Raw genomic sequence first — 22,681 nt, 5'->3', positions numbered from 1 at the left:
ATCCCAGAAGCCAAACCTGGCTGCACAGCCACACTTTCTAGGCTTCCTCATTGCCCCCATGCCAACAGCCATCCCAGCAGAGACGGTATCAGTGACTTGCATTACAATGAATTAAAATGTCTTCAAGCCTGAAATCGTTTTCCGGAAATATTGGGCAAAAGGCTAAATCTTTTCTCCAAGCTTCTCTCCCCTAAGCTTAGGATCTGCTTTCAACTCTGAGACGGGTTTCTGAGAAGCAGGACAGAATAGCACCATCTGTGCCCCTAGCTAGGAGAGGAGGTCAATGACTGGCTGGTCAGGGACATAACAGGCAGGTTGCCTTGCCCTAAGGCAGGGACAGCTCTGTGATCCCATGTGTGCTGCAGAGAACCAGGGAAGGTAAAGCTAAAGGAGATGCCCACTGAGACCACATTCTGACTCGGCTTTTTGCCAGCTTGGTCTGGCTTTCTCATTCACGTTTTTTCTTTTGTTGTTGTTGTTCCCTCAAAAAATGGCTTAATCAATGAATACCATCTCAGGTTTGGCTTCTGGTGAAACCAACCTGAACGGTTGGTGCCAGAAGTGGGCCTAGGAAACAAGCTGTATGTTGCTTTCCTGCGATTGCAGATTTTCACTTTCAGTGAACACGATGCAGTAAAAGTTGGAGGGGGTGCATGCACTGAAATAGTATCTGCAACATCTGAGGTCTGGGGGAAACCGTCACCAAATAGACAGAATCAGGAAGCTCTTGCTCAGCACTGCTGATTTGTTAAAGAGAGAAAATGCGAGATTCACTGATCAACAAATTCAGAGGGTGTGTGTGTTTAGCCGCTCAGTCGTGTCTGACTCTTTGTGACCTTGTGGATTATAGCACAGAAGGCTCCCCTGTCTAAGGAATTTTCCATGTAAGAATAATGGAGTGGGTTGCCATTTCCTACTCCAGGGGATCTTCCCGACCCAGGGATCGGACCCGAGTCTCCTGCATTGGCAGAAGGATGCTTTACCTCTGTGACAGGTAGGAAGCTCCAGGGTCTGCTTGGCAGGGAGGGCACACAGCGTAGGCAAGGGACTGAGTTCTAAGAGTGCAAGAACTTCAAAGAAGGCCAGTTCTTGGCTAGGTGCATCCTCTTATACTAAAGACAAGAGCCCCAGAAAAGAAGGTGAGGATCCTGTTCCTTGGGCTACCTGAAGAGATCAGTGCAAACAAATAGAGGAAAACAATAGATTGGGAAAGACTAGAGATCTCTTCAAAAAAATTAGAGATGCCAAGCAAACATTTCATGCAAAGATGGGCACAATAAAGGACATAAACGGCATAGACCTAAGAGAAGGAGAAGATATTAAGAAGAGGTAGCAAGAATACACAGAACTATATAAAAAAGATCTTAATGACCCAGATAACCATGATGGTGAAGTCATCATGGAATGTGAAGTCAAGCAGGAAGCATCACTATGAACAAAGCTATGGGAGGTGATGCAATTCCAGTGGAGCTGTTTCAAATCCTAAAAGATGATGCTGTGAAAGTGCTGCACTCAATATGCCAGCAAATTTGGAAAACTCAGCAGTGGCCAAAAGACTGGAAAAGGTCAGTTTTCATTCCAATCCCAAAGAAAGGCAATGCCAAAGAATGTTCAAATTACCACACATTTGCACTCATCTCACACTCTAGTAAAGTAATGCTCAAAATTCTCCAAGCCAGGCTTCAACAATATGTGAACCGTGAGCTTACAGATGTTCAGGCTGGATTTAGAAAAGGCAGAGGAACCAGAGACCAAATCGCCAACATCTGCTGGATCATCAGAAAAGCAAGAGAGCTCCAGAAAAACATCTACTTCTCCTTTATTAACTATGCCAAAGCCTATGCTGTGAGGATCACAACAAACTGTGGAAAATTCTTAAAGAGATGAAAATACCAGACCACCTGACCTGCCTCTTGAGAAATCTGTATGCAGGCCAGGAAGCAACAGTTAGAACTGGACATGGAACAACAGACTGGCTCCAAATAGGAAAAGGAGTGCATCAAGGCTGCATGTTGTCACTCTGCTTATTTAACTTACACGCAGAGTACATCATGAGAAATGCTGGGCTGGATGAGGCACAAGCTGGAATCAAGATTGCTAGGAGAAATATCAATAATCTCAGATATGCAGATAACACCACCCTTAAGGCAGAAAGCAAAGAGGAACTAAGGAGCCTCCTGACGAAAGTGAAAGAGAAGAATGAAAAAGCTGGCTTAAAACTCAACATTCAAAAAGTGAAGATCATGGCATCCAGAGGCAAATAGAGGACAAAACAGTGTAAACAGTGTCAGACTTTATTCTCTTGGGCTCCAAAATCACTGCAGGGCTTTCCTCATAGCCCAGTTGGTTAAAAAATCCACCTACAATGCAGGAGACCCTGGTTCAATTCCTGGGTCAGGAGATCCACTGGAGAAGGGATCAGCTATCCACTCCAGTATTCTGGCCTGGAGAATTCCATGGACTGTATAGTCCATGGGGTTGCAAAGAGTCAGACATGATTGAGCAACTTTCACTTTACTTCAAAATCACTGCTGATGGTGACTGCAGCCATGAAATTAAAACATGCTTGGTTCTTGTGAAAAAAAGCTATGACAAACCTAGACAGCAAATTGAAAAGCAAAGACATTACTTTGCCAACAAAGGTCCATCTAGTTACAGCTATGGTTTTTCTAGTAGTCACATATGGATGTGAGAGTTGGACCATAAAGAAGGCTGAGCCCTGAAGAAGTGATGCTTTTGAACTGTGGTGCTGGAGAAGACTCTTGACAGTGCCTTGGACTGCAAGAAGATCAAACTAGCCAATTCTAAAGGAAATCAGTCCTGAATATTCATTGGAAGGTCTGAAGCTGAAGTTCCAATACTTTGGCCATCTGATGCAAAGAACTGATTATTTGGAAAAGATCCTGGTGCTGGGAAAGATTGAAGGCAAGAGGGGACGGGGATGACAGAGGATGAGATGGTTGGATGGCATCACCGACATGATGGACAGAGTTTGAGCAAGCTCTGGGAGTTGGTGATGGACAGGGAAGTCTGGCATGCTGCAGTGACTGAACTGAACTGAACCTGAAGAGATACACCCAGATACTCCTGAACCCTCCAGGCCTGCAGACAACTCCCTGTTCCCTTGGTGGAAGACAGAGCCACTCTCCACCCTATTTTGCTTGAAAACTAAATTTGGGAAAAAATTCAGGAAAGATCGAAAGGAGAATCCAGTCCATGTGTCCTACCAACCTCCCAGAATCCTCCCCGATGGATTCCATCTTGGCTGAGCAAAACAAGCACCACCAGGAAGGATCTTGAGTCAGAGTGATTGGCCAGAGACAATCTGGAAACTAACCCCACCACCATAAAACCTGAGGCTGTAAGCCACATGGTAGAGCAGTCCTCCTGGGTTCCCTTACCCTGCTGCTCTCTGCCCAGGCACCCCTCCCAATAAAGTCTCTTGCTTTGTCAGCATGTGTCTCCTTGGACAATTCATTTCCAGAGTGTTAGACAAGAGCCCATTCTCAGGCCCTGGAATCAGTCTCCCTTCCTGTGACAAAATGAGGCAGGTGCTTGACAAAGCAATACTGCCCTCCTAGTGCTTTGCCCCACCTCCTTTCCCAGCCAGCAGCCTGATAACCAGAGTAAAGCCTTAGCAAGGACCAACTCAGGAAATGCTAGGCCTGCTGAGAAAAGAAAGGGATTATATACCAGACCTGGCCAATATACATAAGCCCAAACTGTCTGTGGAAGATTCCAAGAATGATGGATCAAGGTGGGGGCTGAGATATAAACTGGATAAGTAGTTTGCTGATGTGAAAGAGTTCCCCCAGTGATACAGGATTTAACACCCTAGCACGGGCCCCTGCTTCCCTGGTGGTAAATATCTGCCTGGAATGCAGAGACCCATGTTTGATCCCTGGGTTGGGAAGATCCCCTAGAGAAGGGAATGGCAACCCACTCCATTATTCTTGTCTGGAGAATCACATAGACAGGGAAGCCTGGCGGGCTACAGTCTAGGGGGTCGCAAAGAGTCAGACACCACTGAGTGACTAAAATAGCATATAAAGGGCCCCAGAGGATGGTTCCAATATGTTGATGGGACAGCACTGGAAAGATTGGGAAAAGCAGTGATACAAACTGAACAATGCAGAGAGACCAGGCCACTGCAAACTGGAGGGAAGAACAGAAAGGCTCAGAGGAGTGAGCATGCTAGAACATGCCTACTGCGTAAGACAGGAAAACCCACCAGTTGTCCATGCTCCTTAGGAAGGCCTGGAGGACTCTCCACTCATCAGAGAGATAAGAACTGGGTTAGTGAGGAGGCAAGATTATCATGAGAAGACTAATAGTGGCTGTTACAGAAATGCAGAATGTGGAGAATAAAATTCTAGAGTAGCAAAGACCAATGGAAGCACTCAACTCTAAGAAACAAGATGGTGCCATTACCATAATGGTCAGCAAGGTCAGAAGAGCAGCCAGGAGGCTTGCCCTGCCAGGTCCCCCCAGCAGGGACCCAGGCAAGTGACTCCTCAAACATGGTGATCTTGGGGACAAATTAGGACTCCAACTAGGTTCTGCTTAATATATCCAATCAAAAGACATTAAGAATGGAACTTTCCTCATGATCCAGTAAAGAATCTGCCTGTTGATGCAGGAGACACAGGTTCAATCCCTGGTCTGGGAAGATTCCACATAATATGAGGCAACTAAGTCTGTGCGCTCCAACTAGTAAAGCCAATGAGCTCTAGAGCCCACACGCTGCAACTACTGAGACCAAGTGCTGCAACTACTGAAGTCCATGTGCCTAAAACCTGTGCTCCACGCAAGAGAAGCCTCCGCAGTAAGAAGCCCAGGCACCAGGAAGGGTAACCCCCACTCACCGCAGTAAGAGAAAGCCCGCATGCAACAACAAAGACCCCGTGCAACCAAAAACAAATAAATAAAAATTTTAAAGAAAAAAAATAGAGAAATTAGGTTTATTGGTTTAAGTACTTAAAAATCCAAACCTGACATGGGAGGAGCTCAAATGACATAATGAGCACAGGGGTCTCCAGTCACGCTAGCTCCACTCTGTAGTAAATTCTCTCTAGAGGGTTGAGGCAGAAGCAGGTTTATATCACCGGAGCTTACCATCCCTGGGGAAAAAAAGGCAAATGAAAGCACCAACATAGAGACTGCGGCCCAGCATTGATCGTATTGTCATTCTGACCAGAGGGATGGAAATGCTGATTGCCAGGCCTGACTACACACCGGGCTGGACCTGAACCAGAGACTTGAGAGCGGGTTTGTTTCTTAAAGGAAAAAAGGTCTTATTGGGCAGAACCCAGAGATGTCTTCCAAATACTCACAGCCAAAAGCGTGCTACCATGTGATACCATGGTACAAAGACAAGCCCAATGATCAGATTCCTTTTGTCCTGCCCAAGGCAGGAGCAAGGTTTCTGCAGCTCCAGTGAGAAGTAGGTATGACTTGGGTTCAAGTTCAACATTGTCCTTTTTCCTTCTTCTTACTTCTTCCTTCCCCAACCTACTAACACTGACCCAGACTATATTCTGTTGAAACAAGAGGCAAACAGAAGGGAAACACAAGGTATCCTATGGGACACGATTCCTTCAGCCTCCCAGGACTTGAAGAACTGCCAGTACCAAAGATCCTCTTTTTAGGGGGAAAGGAATTGGGGACTAAGATGATTATTTTGAGGTACTTAGGGAAACTGATGGAGAAGGAGCCATTTCCAAGCAATGTTTTGTACCACTCACTTTATGTAATACAGGTGTTTCTTACTAAAAGATTAGGTTAGTAATCTTTTAAAAAATCATCATAGGGACTTCCCCGGTGGCCCAGTGGCTAACACTTCATGCTCCCCATACAGGAGGCCTGGGTTTGATCCCTGGTCAGGGAACTAGATCTAACTAAGAGTTTGCATGCTGCCAGTAAAATCTGTCACGCCACAGTGAGGATCAAAGATCCTGGGTGCTGCAAATGAGGTCCAGCACAACGAAATAAATATTTGTTAAATCAAGGTAGAATTTAAATGCACTGTGAAAAAGATACTATAATAAACACTAGCTACCATTTGGGGTTTCCCAGGTGGCTCAGATGGTAAAAGAATCTGCCTCCAATGCAGGAAACTCAGGTTCGATCCCTGGGTCAGGAAGATGCCCTGGAGAAGGGAATGGTAACCCACCCCAGTATTCTTGTCTGGAGAACCCATGAACAGAAGAGCCTGGTGGGCTACAGTCTATGGAATCACAAAGAGTTGGATACAACTGAGCATACACACACCATTTATTCAGATCAGTTTAGTTCGGTCACTCATTCGTGTTCGACTCTTTGCGACCCCATGAACCGCAGCACCCCAGGCCTCTCTGTCCATCACCAACTCCCGGAGTTCACCCAAACTCATGTGAATTGAGTCGGTGATGCCATCCAGTCATCTCATCCTCTGTCATCCCCTTCTCCTCCTGCCCCAAATCTCTCCAGCATCAGGGTCTTTTCCAATGAGTCAACTCTTTGCATCAGGTGGCCAAAGTATTGGAGTTTCAGCCTCAACATCAGTCCTTCCAATGAACACCTAGGACTGGTCTCCTTTAGGAGGGACTGGTTGGATCTCCTTGCAGTCCAAGGGACTCTCAAGAGTCTTCTCCAACACCACAGTTCAAAAGCATCAATTCTTTGGCACTCAGCTTTCTTTATAGTCCAACTCTCACATCCATACATGACTACTGGAAAAACCATAGCCTTGACTAGGTGGACCTTTGTTGGCAAAGTAATATCTCTGCTTTTTAATATGTTATTTAGGTTGGTCATAACTTTCCTTCCAAGGAGTAAGCGTCTTTTAATTTCATGGCTGCAAGCACCATCTACAGTGATTTTGGCGCCCCCAAAAATAAAGTCTGACACTGTTTCCACTGTTTCCCATCTATTTCCCATGAAGTGATGGGACCAGATGCTGTGATCTTCATTTTCTGAATGTTGAGCTTTAAGCCAACTTTTTCACTCCTCTTTCACTTTCATCAAGAGGCTTTTGAGTTCCTCTTCACTTTCTGCCATAAGGGTGGTGTCATCTGCATATCTGAGGTTATTGATATTTCTCCTGGCGATCTTGATTCCAGCTTGTGTTTCTTCCAGTCCAGCGTTTCTCATGATGTACTCTGCATATAAGTTAAATAAGCAGGGTGACAATATACACCCTTGACGTACTCCTTTTCCTATTTGGAACCAGTCTGTTGTTCCATTTATTAAATATCCTCTATTCCCAGGAAAATTTTAAAATTCTATGAGGTACATATTATTATCCTCATTTTACAGATAAGAAAACTGAGTCTCAGAACCTACCCAAGGTTCCAATGTCAGTAAGTAACAGATAAGAATTTGAACTAAGGTCTGTTTCCAAAGCCATCATAGTATTTTGTATCACACAGTCTAAAAGAAAAGAATCCCATGGCAATGATTTTTATACTATTATTGATAATGTCTCAGAATATTAATCTTATACATGAAGTTTTTATATCTAAATTTGTTTACAATGAAATGTGTCTGTGGGTTATTCTGATAGTTACTGGGAATAATCAGTATTAAATTCTTTCAACACTGAGATTACAGCCAAACATGAGTTTGTTCATCCCCTTGAATGTGTTCTGTGCCACTGAGCCTTCCATGTAGTTTGGCATAGTGGTCAAGAGCACTGGCTATGGTGTCAGACTGCGAGACCCAGCTCTAATGAGCTGAATGACCCTAAAATGTAGCTTATTCAGTTAGGGCCTTAGTTTTCCCTTCCATAAAATCAGTGCAATAAGAGGACACATGTCATGAGATTTTTATGATAATCAAACAAAGTCTTCTAAGTAGAACTCTCACCACCATATCGGTTACATGAAAAGTATTCCATAAGCACTCCTACCAGACTGTAAGCAACTTGAAGGCAGGGAGCGTGTGTGATTTTCTTGACCATTGCAACCCTAGAACCTAGTTCAGGATTGTGCACCTGAACGGTTATAGGCACTCAATAAACATTTGTTGAGTAAATGTTTCATTTAAGTCAGTTCACTTTAACCCTGAAGAAATCTATGAAGTAAGGACAGACAATTGACACAATTCTTTTAAATGTAAAATCCATTTAGGTAGTGCTAAGTTCTAGGAAGAAAAACAAAGACAAGCACAGAAAGTAACAGGAAAAAGAGGGTAAAATATGTTGTAGAGAGCCAAGAGCTAAATCAAGGGAGGGACAAAGCCAATGGGGGAGTTTTGGGGACAAACTGTTTGTATTCCCCCCAAAATCCACAGATTGAACCCTTACCCCTTCAATGCTGTATTTGGAGATAAGGCCACTAGGGAAGCAATTAAGGTGAAATGAGGTCATAAGGATGGGGCTCTGATGCAATAGGGTTAGAGTCCTTGTAAGAAGAAACACAAGAGAGGAGGAAAGGCCACATCAGCACACAGTGAGATGGAGGCCACCTACAAGCCCGGAGAAGAGGCCTCAGAATGAAACTTACCTCGTCAGCAGCTTAATCTTGCACTTCTCAGCCTCCAGACTTGTGAGACATAAGTTTCTAAGTTACCCAGACTGTGGTGTTCTACTATGACTGTTCAAGCTAAAATAGAGCATGTTCTAGGAAAAGGGAACATTAAGTGCAAAGGCCCTAAAGAAAACAGTAAGCTCCTACTGTATAGCACAGGGAATTATATTCAATATCTTGAGATGAAACATAATGGAAAAGAATATTAAAACAGAGACTTCCCTGGTGATCCAGGAGTGAAGAATTCCCCTTGCAGTGCAAGGGACAAGAGCTTGATCCCTGGTCAGGGAAACCACATGCACCAGGGTAACAAAAATCCTACTTGCTGCAAGTAAGACCTGATACAGCCAAATCAATAAATTTTTAAAGAATATAGAAAAGAAAAAAAAAAGAATATAGAAAAGAATGTATATATAATGGAGGCACTTTGCTATACAGCAGAAATTAACACATTATAAATCAACTATGCTTCAATTAAAAATAAATTTAAAAATAAATAAATAAAATAGATAATTAACAAGAACTACCGTATAGCACAAGGAACTATACTCAATATTTTGTAATAACCTATATGGGGGAAAAGTCATATATGTGTATATGAATATATGTATGAATCACTTTGCTCTATACCTGAAACTAACACAATACAGTAAATCAACTATATTCTGTATGATAGCTTACAGGTTAATGGTGTTGGATTCGTCATCTCTGAAGAAATTTAGCTTTGGGACCAGGGACCAGGCTTGATCACGCAAGAGCTTTCGTGTGGCAGAGTTTTATTAAAGTATGAAAAAGGGACAGAGAAAGCTTCTGACACAGACATCAGAAGGGGGACGGAGAGTGCCCCGCCCCTCGATAAGTCTTAGCAGGGGATCTACATACTTTTTCCAGACCCACTCCCACAACATACATCTTAAATTAACAAGGTTAGAACTAATACTAAAATAATAATTGAAAGATCTTACCAGACCAACTCCCACAACATAAATCTTAAGATAATAAGATTAATCAGAAGGTTCTTGTTAAGAAAAAACATGTCCTCGAGCAAGATACACTGTTATATTTCTATACTGATGAAACAATGTACAAAAAAAAAAAAAGTTTGCCCTTTTCTCCTCTTTGAGAGCCCCTTTCTCCTTCTCAAGGGCTCCAGACCATTTTCTCCTCCTCAAGGGCCCCAAACTCCTTATCAATCTACCTAAGAATTAACTCTCTCATATATTTCAATTAAAAAAAAAAAAAGAAAAAAGGTCCTGTAGGAGATTGGAGACCAAGGAACAGCAGAAGTCAGATAAATGAGCAAGAGAGAAAGTAATAAGGTCAGGGAGCCAGGCCAGTCCTGCCACAAAGGTTCTAACAGCAGAGCCCAGAAGAAAGCCACTACCCCAGAAAAAATGATTATCATCACCATCATATTCAAAGAATAACTCACTTTTTCCTCAAGCTTACATAAAGTATAAACAAAAGTCTTTTTGGAAAACTAAGATATTTGTATAGTTCTCTGTATAAATCATACTCTTGCCATGTAAATTTAGTTTCTATACAAAGCAGACTGCTATGCGCCTGACCCTTCTATTGTGAAATTCTGGTATAACAGCTGGAAATAGAATCCCTTCCTCTCCCTCAGGCAATGGCAGTGCCAAATGTGTTCCAGCTCTGAGCCACGAGAGCCTTGACCCTCTGTTCCCAGCTGGGGCCCACGTGAAGGGTACTAGGGAAAGGATCTGATTTCCCTGCACTATCAGATCTGGCCAAGACTGCTGTTTTTCATGCCAGGATGGATCTGCAGACCTGGTGAATGCTACAATCACTGGAGATAATTAAACTGGCAGGACTGCACTTGGCCTCAAAGAATGAAGGAAGTAGCTATGCAGGATTTCCTTTCTTCAATGCCAGTATTATAAAATTGGCAATGAGGGACTTTCTGGTGGTCCAGTGGCTAAGACTCCATGCTCCCAATGCAGGGGGCCTGGGTTCCATTCCTGGTCAGGAAACTAAAACCCCAAATCCAATGGATCAACTAAGCCCACATGCCACAATGAAGACCCAGCAAGGCCAATTTTTTTTAATTAAATGAAACAATAAATAAATAAATGAAGTTGGCATTGGTATCTACTTCCTCCTGATGCCATTTAGTTTTGCAGGCAAAAATGCAGCAGGGGAAGGGAGTCAAGTGGATTGGAAAGTCAGATGCAGAGGTCAAAGTTGGGGAACACAGTTTTATGCATAAATGTCTGCCTTTTTTCTAAAGCAGTGATTGGCAGGGTGTCAACTACAAATTTTTAAAGAGTTGGGAATACCAGACCACCAGACCTGCCTCCTCAGAAATTCATATGCAGGTCAAGAAGTAACAGTTTGAACTGGACATGGAACAACAGACTGGTTCCAAACAGGAAAAGGAGTATGTCAAGACTGTATATTGTCACCCTGCTTATTTAAATTATATGGAGAGTACATCATGAGAAATGCTGGACAGGATGAAGCACAAGCTGGAATGAAGATTGCCGGGAGAAATATCAATCACCTCAGATATGCAGATGACACCACTCTTATGGCAGAAATCGGAGAACTAAAGAGCCTCTTGATGAAAGTGAAAGAGGAGAGGGAAAAGTTGGCTTAAAACTCAACATTCAGAAAACTAAGATTATGGCATCTAGTCCCATCACTTCATGGCAAATAGAGGGGGAAACAGTGGAAACAGTGTCAGACTTTATTTTGGGGGGCTCCAAAATCACTGCACATGGTGACTGCAGTCATGAATTTAAAAGACACTTGCTCGTTGGAAGAAAAAGTTATGACCAACCTAGACAGCATATTCAAAAGCAGGGACATTACTTTGCTAACAAAGGTCCATCTAGTCAAAGCTATGGTTTTTCCAGTAGTCATGTATGAATGTGAGAGTTGGACTATAAAGAAAGCTGAGCACCAAAGAATTGATGCTTTTGAACTGTGGTGTTGAAGAAGACTCTTGAGAGTCCCTTGGACAACAAGGAGATCCAACCAGTCCATCCTAAAAGAGACCAGTCCTGAATATTCATTGGAAGGACTGATGTTGAAGGTAAAACTTCAATACTTTGGCCACCTGATGCGAAGAACTGACTCACTGGAAAAGACCCTGATGCTGGGAAAAATTGAAGGCAGGAGAAGAAGGGACGACTGAGGATGAGATGATTGGATGGCATCACCGATGTGATGGACATGAGTTTGAGTAGGCTCCGGGAGTTGGTGATGGACAGAGAGGCCTGACATGCTACAGTCCACAAAGAGTCACAAAGAGTTAGACACAACTGAGCGATTGAACTGAACTGAACTAAACTACAAATCAGCACTTTCCAAGAGCATTCCTAATGACTAAACAACAAGGGCATTTGCCATATCTCTCTGAGGAGACTTAACCCCTGCTGATAAGGGAGTGCAGGGTGGAGTGAGGCATTCTGTGCTCCAGGCAATCTGGTAGGACAAATCTTTAGATAGTTGGGTATTTTCAGGAACAGATTTTATGATCCCAATCCTTGCATCTCCTCATATCCAGAAAACCACTAAATCCCTTCATGATGACACCAGATACTGGTGACCAGCAGAAAACCTCTTGTAATGTAGGCCCTTGATTTCATTGAACTTGCACTTTACTATATCTTATATATTGACCTTCCCTGCCTGTCTCATTGGAGCAGTCCCTCAGAGCGGTCTGAGGGGCTGCTTCCCCAGCTGCAGTCCTCATTTTGTCCCAAATAAAACTTAACTCGCAGTTCTCAAGTTGTGCATCTTTTTAGGCAACAAGGGCTGCCCTGGTAATTCACTGATTAAAAATCCACTTTGCAATGCAGGGGACATGAGTTCGCTCCCTGGTCTGGGAATATCCCACATCCCATGGGGCAACAGAGCCCACGCACAACTACCGAAGCACATGAGCCCTAGGGCCTGTGCTCCACAGTAAGAAAAGCCACAGATGTCAAGCACGGCTGTGGCACTCGAGGACATGGAGGTGTTTCTGTCCCCCATTACTTGTAGGCAGGACTCCTGCCTCCATGACCTTCTCTGAGTTTGAAAGGGCAGTATCATTTTAGTGCAGTCGCTCACTCATGTCTGACTCTTTGCGACCCCATGGACTGTAGCACGTCAGGCCTCTCCGTCCATCACCAGCTCCTGGAGCTTCCTCAAACTCATGTCCATCACGTTGGTGATGCCATCCAACCATCTCATCCTCTGTCATCCCCTTCTCCTCCTGCCTTCATTTCCCAGCATCAGGATCTTTTCCAGTGAGTCAGTTCTTCGCATCAGGTGGCCAAAGTATTGGAGTTTCAGTTCAGTATCAGTCCTTCCAAAGAGTATTCAGGACTAATTTCCTTCAGGATAGACTGTTTGGATCCCTCACAGTCCAAGGGACTCTCAAGAGTCTTCTGCAAAACCACAGTTCAAAAGTATCAGTTCTTTGGTGCTCAGCTTTCTTTATAGTTCAACTCTCACATCCAGACATGACTACTGGAAAAACCGAAGCTTTGCCTAGATGGACCTTTGTTGGCAAAGTAATGTCTCTGCTTTTTAACATGCTGTCTAGTTTGGTCATAGCTTTTCTTCCAAGGAGCAAGCGTCTTTTAATTTCATGGCTGTAGTCACCATCTGCTGTAATTTGGGAGCCACTCAAAATAAAGTTCATCACTGTTTCCATTGCTTCCCCATCTATTTCCCATGAAATGATGGGACCAGATGCCATGATCTTAGCTTTCTGAATGTTAAGCTTTAAGCCAACTTTTTTACTCTCCTCTTTGACTTTCATCAAGAGGCTCTTTAGTTCTTCTTCACTTTCTGCCATAAGGGTGGTGTCATCTGCATATCTGAGGTTATTGATATTTCTCCCAGCAATCTTGATTCCAGCTTGTGTTTCTTCCAGCTCAGCACTTCTCATGATGTACTCTGAATATAAGTTAAATAAGCAGGGTGACAATATACAGCCTTGACATACTCTTTTCCCTACTTGGAAATAAAAGAGTTATTTCTCTGCTGATTTCCAAGTTCATCAGTCAGTGTCCTATCTTTTTGGCTTTTTATAGTGTTTATGGTGTTCTCAAGGCAAGAATATTGAAGTGGTTTGCCATTCCCTTCTCCAGTGGAGCACATTCTGTCAGGCCTCTCCACCATGACCTGTCTATCTTGAGTGCCCCACACAGCGTGGCTTAGTTTCATTGAGTTAGACAGGGCTGTGGTCCATGTGATCAGATTGGCTAGTTTTCTGTGATTGTGGTTTCAGCCCGTCTGCCCTCTGATGCCCTCTCAGCACTTACCATCTTACTTGGGTTTCTCTTACCTTGGACGTGGCATATTTCTTCATGGCTGCTCCAGCAAAGCCTGGCCGCTGCTCCTTACCTTGGATGTGGGGTATCTCCTCTCAGCCGCTGCTCTTGACCTTGGATGTGGGGTATCTCCTCTCAGCTGCTCCTATGCTGTGCAGCCACCACTCCTTCTCATTGGTGATATTACCAGAATCTTGACTCTCTGTGCACAATGCCAAACAGAGATAAGCAGACAGAATAATGGTGGAGAAAAAAAGTGTGGCTTCATTATTTTGCCAGCAAAGGGGGAACACAGTAAGCACCAACTAGTGCCCTCCCTCAACCCCCACTGTGAGTAGGGAAACTTATATGGTCAGGCAGGAGTATGTGATAAGGATAAAAGCAGCAAGTCTTCTGCAGTTTTAAAAGGGTGGGGTTGCTGACAAGATTATGGTGTATGAAGGATTTTAGGTGCTGGTCTCCTAACCTTGATGAACCTTGCCTCAGGTGGTTTCCTTGCTGCCTCTACTTTGATTGTATTGACTATAAGAGTAGAAGGACTTGGGCTCATCTTCTCCTGTGAGAACTCCAAAATTACAACTCGCTGTTGAACAACCATCGACACTGTGGTGACCCAAGGACAAAAGAACGGAAAAACCAGACCCTTATTAACCTTCCCTCCCATCCCCAGTGTTGTAACTATTAATGAATTTCAGGTCCTCCTGACCAGTATAACCTGTCTCCTGTCCTACCCCATAGAGAAAAGGCATTTACCTTACTCTTCCCCCCACCTGGTATACAAGCCTCATCCAATCAGAAAATGACCAGCAAGACCCCTATCCCACTCCTTGTACCTGTCTATAAAAGTGGACTAAGGACTCCTGTTCAGTGTTGGTTCTCCCTTGAGCTGGCCTGCTGTTCTAACACCATCTCCCAGTCTAATAAAATGCATTTCCCTCTCATTCTGTCTCACGTCTGGAAATTCTTTTCCAACCCATGCACAGACCATGACAGACAGGAGACTGTTAGATCTCACCAAAGAAAGATGCCCCATGTCCAAGGGCAAAGGAGAAGCCTCAGCAAGATGGCAGGAGGCAAAATCATGTTTAGAATCAAACCCCATACCTGCCAGAGATGCTTGGAGGGCTCAAACAAAGCTTGTGTGCACCAGGACCCAGAGACCCCACAGAGACTAGGCCAGGACTGTGTTTGTCTCCCGTGGAGGTACTGGTCAGCAGCACCCTGCCACAGGGGCAGGGGCTCTGGGTACAGACCTGGGAATGGCATAAGCCCTCTTGAAGGAGGTCACCATTAATCCCACCACAGAGCTGACAGAACTTACACAGGACTGGAGAAACAGACTCTTGGAGGGTACAAACAAAACCTTGTGTGCACCAGGGCTCAGAAGAAAGGAGCAGTGATCCCACCAGAGATTGACCCAGACTTGCCCAGGAGTGGGTGTCCCGGAGTCTCTGGCAGAGGCATGGATTGGCAGTGGCTGGCTGCAGGTTCAGGGGCACTGAGTGCAGCAGTGTGTGCACAGGGACTTTTCCAAGGAGGTCACCATTATCTTCATTACCTCCACCATAGCTTAGCCTCAGGTCAAACAACAAGGAGGGAACACAGCCCCATCCAACTACAGAAAACTGGATTAAAGATTTACTGATCATGGCCTCACCCATCAGAAAAAGACCCAGTTCTGCCTCAGTCAGTCTGTCCTTTCCAGAAGCTTCCATAAGCCTCTTATCCTTATCCATCAGAGGGCAGACAGAATGAAACCACAATCACAGAAAACTAACCAAACTGATCACATAGACAACAGGTCTAACTCAATGAAACTATGAGCCATACCATGTAGGGCCACCCAAGATGGACGGGTTACAGTGGAGAGTTCTGACAAAACGCGGTCCACTGGAGAAGGGTATGGGAAACCACTTTACTATTCTTGCCTTGAAAATGCCATGAACAGTATGAAAAGGCAAAAAAACAAGACACTGAAAGAGGAACTCCCCAGGTCGGTAGGTACCCAATATGCTACTGGAGATCAGTGGAGAAATAACTCTAGAAAGAATGAAGGGATGGAGCCAAAGCAAAAACAACACCCAATTGTGGATATGACTGGTGACAGAAGCAAGGTCTGATGCTGTAAACAGCAATATTGCATAGGAACCTGGAATGTCACGTCCAGGAATCAAGGCAAATTGGAAGTGGTCAAACAAGAGACGGCAAGAGTGGACGTCAACATTCTAGGAATCGGTGAACTAAAATGGACTGGAATGGGTGAATTTAATTCAGATGACCCTTATATCTACCATTGTGGGAAAGAATCCCATAGAAGAAATGGAGTCGCCATCATAGTCAACAAAAGAGTCTGAAATGCAGTACTTGGATGCAATCTCAAAAACGACAGAATGATCTCTGTTCGTTTCCAAGGCAAACCATTCAGTATCATGGTAATCCAAGTCTATGCCCCAACCAGTAACACTGAAGAAGCTGAAGTTGAACGATTCTATGAAGACCTACAAGACCTTTTAGAACTAACACCCAAAAAAGATGTCCTTTTCATTATAGGGGACTGGAATGCAAAAGTAGGAAGTCAAGAAACACCTGGAGTAACAGGCAAATTTGGCCTTGGAATGCGGAATGAAGCAGGGCAAATGCTAATATAGTTATGCCAAGAGAACACACTGGTCACAGCAAACACCCTCATCCAACAGCTCAAGAGCAGACTCTACACATGGACATCACTAGACAGTCAATACCAAAATCAGATTGATTATATTCTTTGCAGCCAAAGATGGAGAAGCTCTATACAGTCAACAAAAAAAGACCGGGAGCTGACTGTGGCTCAGATCATGACCTCCTTATTGCCAAATTCAGACTTAAATTGAAGAAAGTAGGGAAAACCACTAGACCATTCAGGTACGATCTAAATCAAATCCCTTAGGATTAAACAATGGAAGTGACAAATAGATTCAAGGGATTAGATCTGATAGACAGTTGTGCCTGGAGAAATATGGAAAGAGGTTGGGGACATTGTATGGGAGGCAGTGATCAAGACCATCCCCCAAAAAAAGAAAAGCAGAAAGGCCAAATGGTTCTCTGAGGAGGCCTTGCAAATGGCTGAGAAAAGAAGAGAATCTAAAGGCAGAGGAGAAAAGGAAAAATATACACATTTGAATGCAGGGTTCCAAAGAATAGCAAGGAGAGATAAGAAAGTCTTCCTCAGTGATCAATGCAAAGAAATAGAGGAAAACAATAGAATAGGAAAAGCTAGAGATCTCTTCAAGAAAGTTAGAGATACCAAGGGAACATTTCATGCAAAGGTGGGCTCAATAAAAGACAGAAATGGTATAGACCTAATAGAAGCAGAAGATATTAACAAGAGGTGGCAAGAATGCACAGAACTGTCCAAAAAAAGATCTTCATGACCCAGATAATCACGATGGTGTGATCACTCACCTAGAGCCAGACATCCTGGAATGTGAAGTCAAGTGGGCCTTATAAAGCATCACTACAAACAAAGCTAGTGGAGGTGATGGAATTCCAGTTGAGCTATTTCAAATCCTGAAAGATGATGTTGTGAAAGTGCTGCACTCAATATGCCAGCAAATTTGGAAAACTCAGCAGTGGCCAAGAACTGGAAAAGGTCAGTTTTCATTCCAAACCCAAAGAAAGGAAATGCCAAAAAATGCTCAAACTACCGCACAACTGCGGCACAACTCATCTCACAGGCTAGTAAAGAAACGTTCAAAATTCTCCAAGCCAGACTTCAGCAATACATGAACCACGAACTTCCACATGTTCAAGCTGGATTTAGAAAAGGCAGAGGAACCAGAGATCAAATTGCCAACATCCACTGGATCATCAAAAAAGCAAGCGAGTTCCAGAAAAACATCTATTTCTGCTTTATTGACTATGCCAAAGCCTTTGACTGTGTGGATCACAACAAACGGTGGAAAATTCTGAAAGAGAAGGGAATACCAGATCATCTGACCTGCCTACAGAGAAATCTGTATGCAGTTCAGGAAGCAACAGTTAGAACTGGACATGGAACAACAGACTGGTTCCAAATAGGAAAAGGAGTACGTCAAGATTGTATATTGTCACCCTGCTTATTTAACTTGTTGCAGAGTACATCATGAGAAACGCTGGGCTGGAAGAAGCACAAGCTGGGATCAAGATTGCTGGGAGACATATTAATAACCTCATATGCAGATGACACCACCCTTATGGCAGAAAGTGAGGAAGAACTCAAAAGCCTCTTGATGAAAGTGAAAGAGGAGAGTGAAAAAGTTGTCTTAAAGCTCAACATTCAGAAGATGAAGATTATGGCATCTAGTCCCATCCCTTCATGGGAAATGATGGGGAAACAGTGGAAACAGTGTCAGACTTTATTTTGTGGGTCTCCAAAATCACTGCAGATGGTGATTGCAGCCATGAAATTAGAAGACGCTTACTCCTTGGAAGGAAAGTTATGACCAACCTAGATAGCATATTCAAAAGGAGATATTTAAAAAAAATAAAAATAAAAAGGAGATATTACTTTGCCAACAAAGGTCCATCTAGTCAAAGCTACAGTTTTTCCAGTAGTCATGTATGGATATGACAGTTGGACTGTGAATAAAGCTGAGTGCTGAAGAATTGATGCTTTTGAACTGTGGTGTTGGAGAAGACTGTTGAGAGTCCCTTGGACTGCAAAGAGATCCAACTAGTCCATCCTAAAGGAGATCAGTCCTGGCTGTTCATTTGAAAGACTGATATTGAATGGCTCCCAGACAGCCATTTGGCTTTTATGCATTTCTTTTCCATCGGGATGGTCTTGATCCCTGTCTCTTGTACAATGTCACGAACCTCATTCAATAGTTCATCAGGCACTCTATCTATCAGATCTAGGCCTTAAATCTATTTCTCACTTCCACTGTATAATCATAAGGGATTTGATTTAGGTCATACCTGAATGGTCTAGCGGTTTTCCCTACTTTCTTCAATTTAAGTCTGAATTTGGTTATAAGGAGTTCATGATCTGAGCCACAGTCAGCTCCTGGTCTTCTTTTTGTTGACTGTATAGAGCTTCTCCATCTTTGGCTGCAAAGAATATAATCAATCGTATTTCGGTGTTGACCATCTGGTGATGTCCATGTGTAGAGTCTTCTCTTGTGTTGTTGGAAGAGGGTGTTTGCTATGGCCAGTACATTTTCTTGGCAAAACTCTTTGCCCTGCTTCATTCTGTATTCCAAGGCCAAATTTACCTATTACTCCAGGTGTTTCTTCACTTCCTACTTTCGCATTCCAGCTCCTTATAATGAAAAAGGCATCTTTTTTGGGTGTTAGTTCTAAAAGGTCTTGTAGGTCTTCATAGAACCGTTCAACTTCAGCTTCTTCAGCGTTATTGGTTGGGGCATAGACTTGGATTACCATGATATTGAATGGTTTGCCTTGAAGACGAACAGAGATCATTCTGTCGTTTTTGAGATTGCATCCAAGTGCTGCATTTCAGACTCTTTTGTTGACTATGATGGCTACTCCATTTCTTCTGAGGGATTCCTGCCCACAGTAGTTGATATAATGGCCCTCTGAGTTAAATTCATCCATTTCAGTCCATTTTAGTTCACTGATTCCTAGAATGTCGACGTTCACTCTTGCCATCTCTTGTTTGACCACTTCCAATTTGCCTTGATTCATGGACGTGACATTCCAGGTTCCTATGCAATATTGCTGTTTACAGCATCAGACCTTGCTTCTATCACCAGTCACATCCACAACTGGGTATTGTTTTTGCTTTGGCTCCATCCCTTCATTCTTTCTAGAGTTATTTCTCCACTGATCTCCAGTAGCATACTGGGCACCTACTGACTTGGGGAGTTCCTCTTTCAGTATCCTATTATTTTGCCTTTTCATACTGTTCATGGGGATCTCAAGGCAAGAATACTGAAGTGGTTTGCCATTCCCTTCTCCAGTGGACCACATTGTGACAGACCTCTCCACCATGACCTGCCTGTCTTCTCGCGGGCATGGCTTAGTTTCATTGAGTTAGACAAGACTGTGGTCCTAGAGTGATTAGATTGACTAGTTTTCTGTGAGTATGGTTTCAGTGTGTCTGCCCTCTGATGCCCTCTTGCAACACCTACCATCTTACTTGGGTTTCTCTTACCAAGCTGGTTTTAGAAAAGGCAGAGGAACCAGAGATCAAATTGCCAACATCCGCTGGATCATGGAAAAAGCAAGAGAGTTCCAGAAAAACATCTATTTCTGCTTTATTGACTATGCCAAAGCCTTTGACTGTGTGGATCAAAATAAACTGTGGAAAATTCTGAAAGAGATGGGAATACCAGACCACCTGACCTGCCTCTTGAGAAATCTGTATGCAGGTCGGGAAGCAACAGTTAGAACTGGACATGGAACAACAGACTGATTCCAAATAGGAAAAGGAGTACGTCAAGGCTGTATATTGTCACCCTGCTTATTTAACTTCTATGCAGAGTACATCATGAGAAATGCTGGGCTGGAAGAAGCACAAGCTGGAATCAAGATTGCCAGGAGAAATATCAATCACCTCAGATATGCAGATGACACCACCCTTCAGGCAGAAAGTGAAGAGGAACTCAAAAGCCTCTTGATGAAAGTGAAAGAGGAGAGTGAAAAAGTTGGCTTAAAGCTCAACATTCAGAAAACTAAGATCATGGCATCTGGTCCCATCACTTCCTGGGAAATAGATGGGGAAACAGTGGAAACAGTGTCAGATTTTATTTTTGGGGGCTCCAAAATCACTGCAGATGGTGATTGCAGCCATGAAATTAAAAGACTCTTACTGCTTGGAAGGAAAGTTATGACCAACCTAGAAAGCATATTGAAAAGCAGAGACATTACTTTGCCAACACTGGTCCATCTAGTCAAGGCTGTGGTTTTTCCAGTAATCATGTATGAATGTGAGAGTTAGACTGTGAATAAGGCTGAGCGCCAAAGAATTGATGCTTTTGAACTGTGGTGTTGGAGAAGACTCTTGAGAGTCCCTTGGATTGCAAGGAGATCCAACCAGTCCATTCTAAAGGAGATCAGTCCTGGGATATCTTTGGAAGGAATGATGCTAAAGCTGAAACTCCAGTACTTTGGCCACCTGATGCGAAGAGTTGAGTCATTGGAAAAGACTCTGATGCTGGGAGGGATTGGGGGCAGGAGGAGAAGGGGACGACAGAGGAAGAGATGGCTGGATGGCATCACTGACTCGATGGACGTGAATCTGAGTGAACTCCAGAAGTTGGTGATGGACAGGGAGGCCTGGCGTGCTGTGATTCATGGGGTCACAATGAGTCGGAGACGACTGAGTGACTGCACTGAACTGAACTACCATATTTTAAGTAGAAATCAGGGATACTGCTAGGTTGAAATCAGGAAGGCATTCTACAATCCCTTCCACAAAGAATCATCCAGCCCAAAATGTCAACTCTGAGTTCCTTGGAAGGACTGATGTTGAATTGAAGCTCCAATACTTTGGCCACCTGATGTGAACAGCTGACTCACTGGAAAAGACCCTGATGCTGGGAAAGACTGAGGGCAGAAGGAGAAGGGGACGACAGAGGATGAGGTGGTTGGATGGCATCACCGACTCAATGGACATGTGTTTGGGTGGACTTCAGGAGTTGGTAATGGACAGGGAGGCCTGGCGTGCTGCAGTTCAAGGGGTCACCAAGAATTATTGACTGAACTGAACTGAAAGGATTTCTTTACCATCTGAGACACCAGTGAAATCCCATGGACAGAGGAGCCAAGTCCAGGGGGTCGCTAAGGGCTGTACATGACTGAGCTCAAATGAACCTTGGAGTTAAGGGCCTAGAAGCACACACTGGATACTTCCCACTGCTCCTAGAGTGACAATAAAGAAACTCACCATATCCCTCCAGGCTACCTGTTAGGGCAGTATGTCACCTGTTGGAAACAGAAATATCCCCAGGCTAAATCAAGTCAAAATGGAAGCTTATGATGAGATTGCAAAGGTACTATGGAAAGTGTAATGGGGAAGGGCAAAACCTGACTCCAGGTTGGCTCTACCTCTTACACTTTAACCTTTGTCTTTCCTTGCTTTTGTTATTATAATCACTAAACAGATGCTATCCATAGCTGGAAGCATGCATAATAGCCTGCCTCAGGGAACCTGCCTTTCTGCCTGAATGTTAAAGTGCCTTTGTCCAACTCACAGGGAGACTTTATGACCCTGCCCACCTGTGAATGGCTGCAGAAAAGAAGAAATTAACACACCCCCTCCTCAATAGTGGCCAAGCCAAGAGGTATTTTGTAAGACTTAAGGCCTCCTGATACAAAGAGCCAACTTACTGAAAAAGACCCTGATGCTGGGAAAGATTGAGGGCAGGAGGAGAAGGAGTGACAGAGGATGAGATAGTTGGATGGCATCAGCAACTCAATGGACATGAGTTTTAGTGAAGGACAGGGAAGCCTGACATAGTTCAGTCCATGGGGGAGCAAAGAGTCAGACACAACTGACCAACTGAACAACAATGGCCTTTTTACTTTACTTCCTCACCTCCTCCCCCACTCAATAAATGAAGCTAGCATCCAGACCCTGACAGGATGGTACTTGGTACTCTAGGGTACTAGCCCTCCATCTTCTCCAAGCCCCAGCTTTTCAGATGAAAGTTGCTATTCCTTGCTTCAACACCTCTTCTCTTGATTATTGGCCTGTTGTGAGGCAAGCAGGAGAAGGGAATGGCAACCCACTGCAGTATTCTTGCCTGGAGAATCCCGTGGTCAGAGGAGCCTGGTGGGCTGCTGTCCATAGCGTCACACAGAGTCGAACATGACTGAAGCGACTGAGCATGCATGCATGCATTGGAGAAGGAATGGCAACCCACTCCAGTGTTCTTGCCTGGAGAATCCAAGGGAGAGAGA

This window comes from Capricornis sumatraensis, chromosome 18 (genome assembly GCF_032405125.1).
Source record: "Capricornis sumatraensis isolate serow.1 chromosome 18, serow.2, whole genome shotgun sequence".
NCBI classification, from domain to species: Eukaryota; Metazoa; Chordata; class Mammalia; order Artiodactyla; family Bovidae; genus Capricornis; species Capricornis sumatraensis.
Note: the sequence above shows the minus strand (reverse complement) of the source record.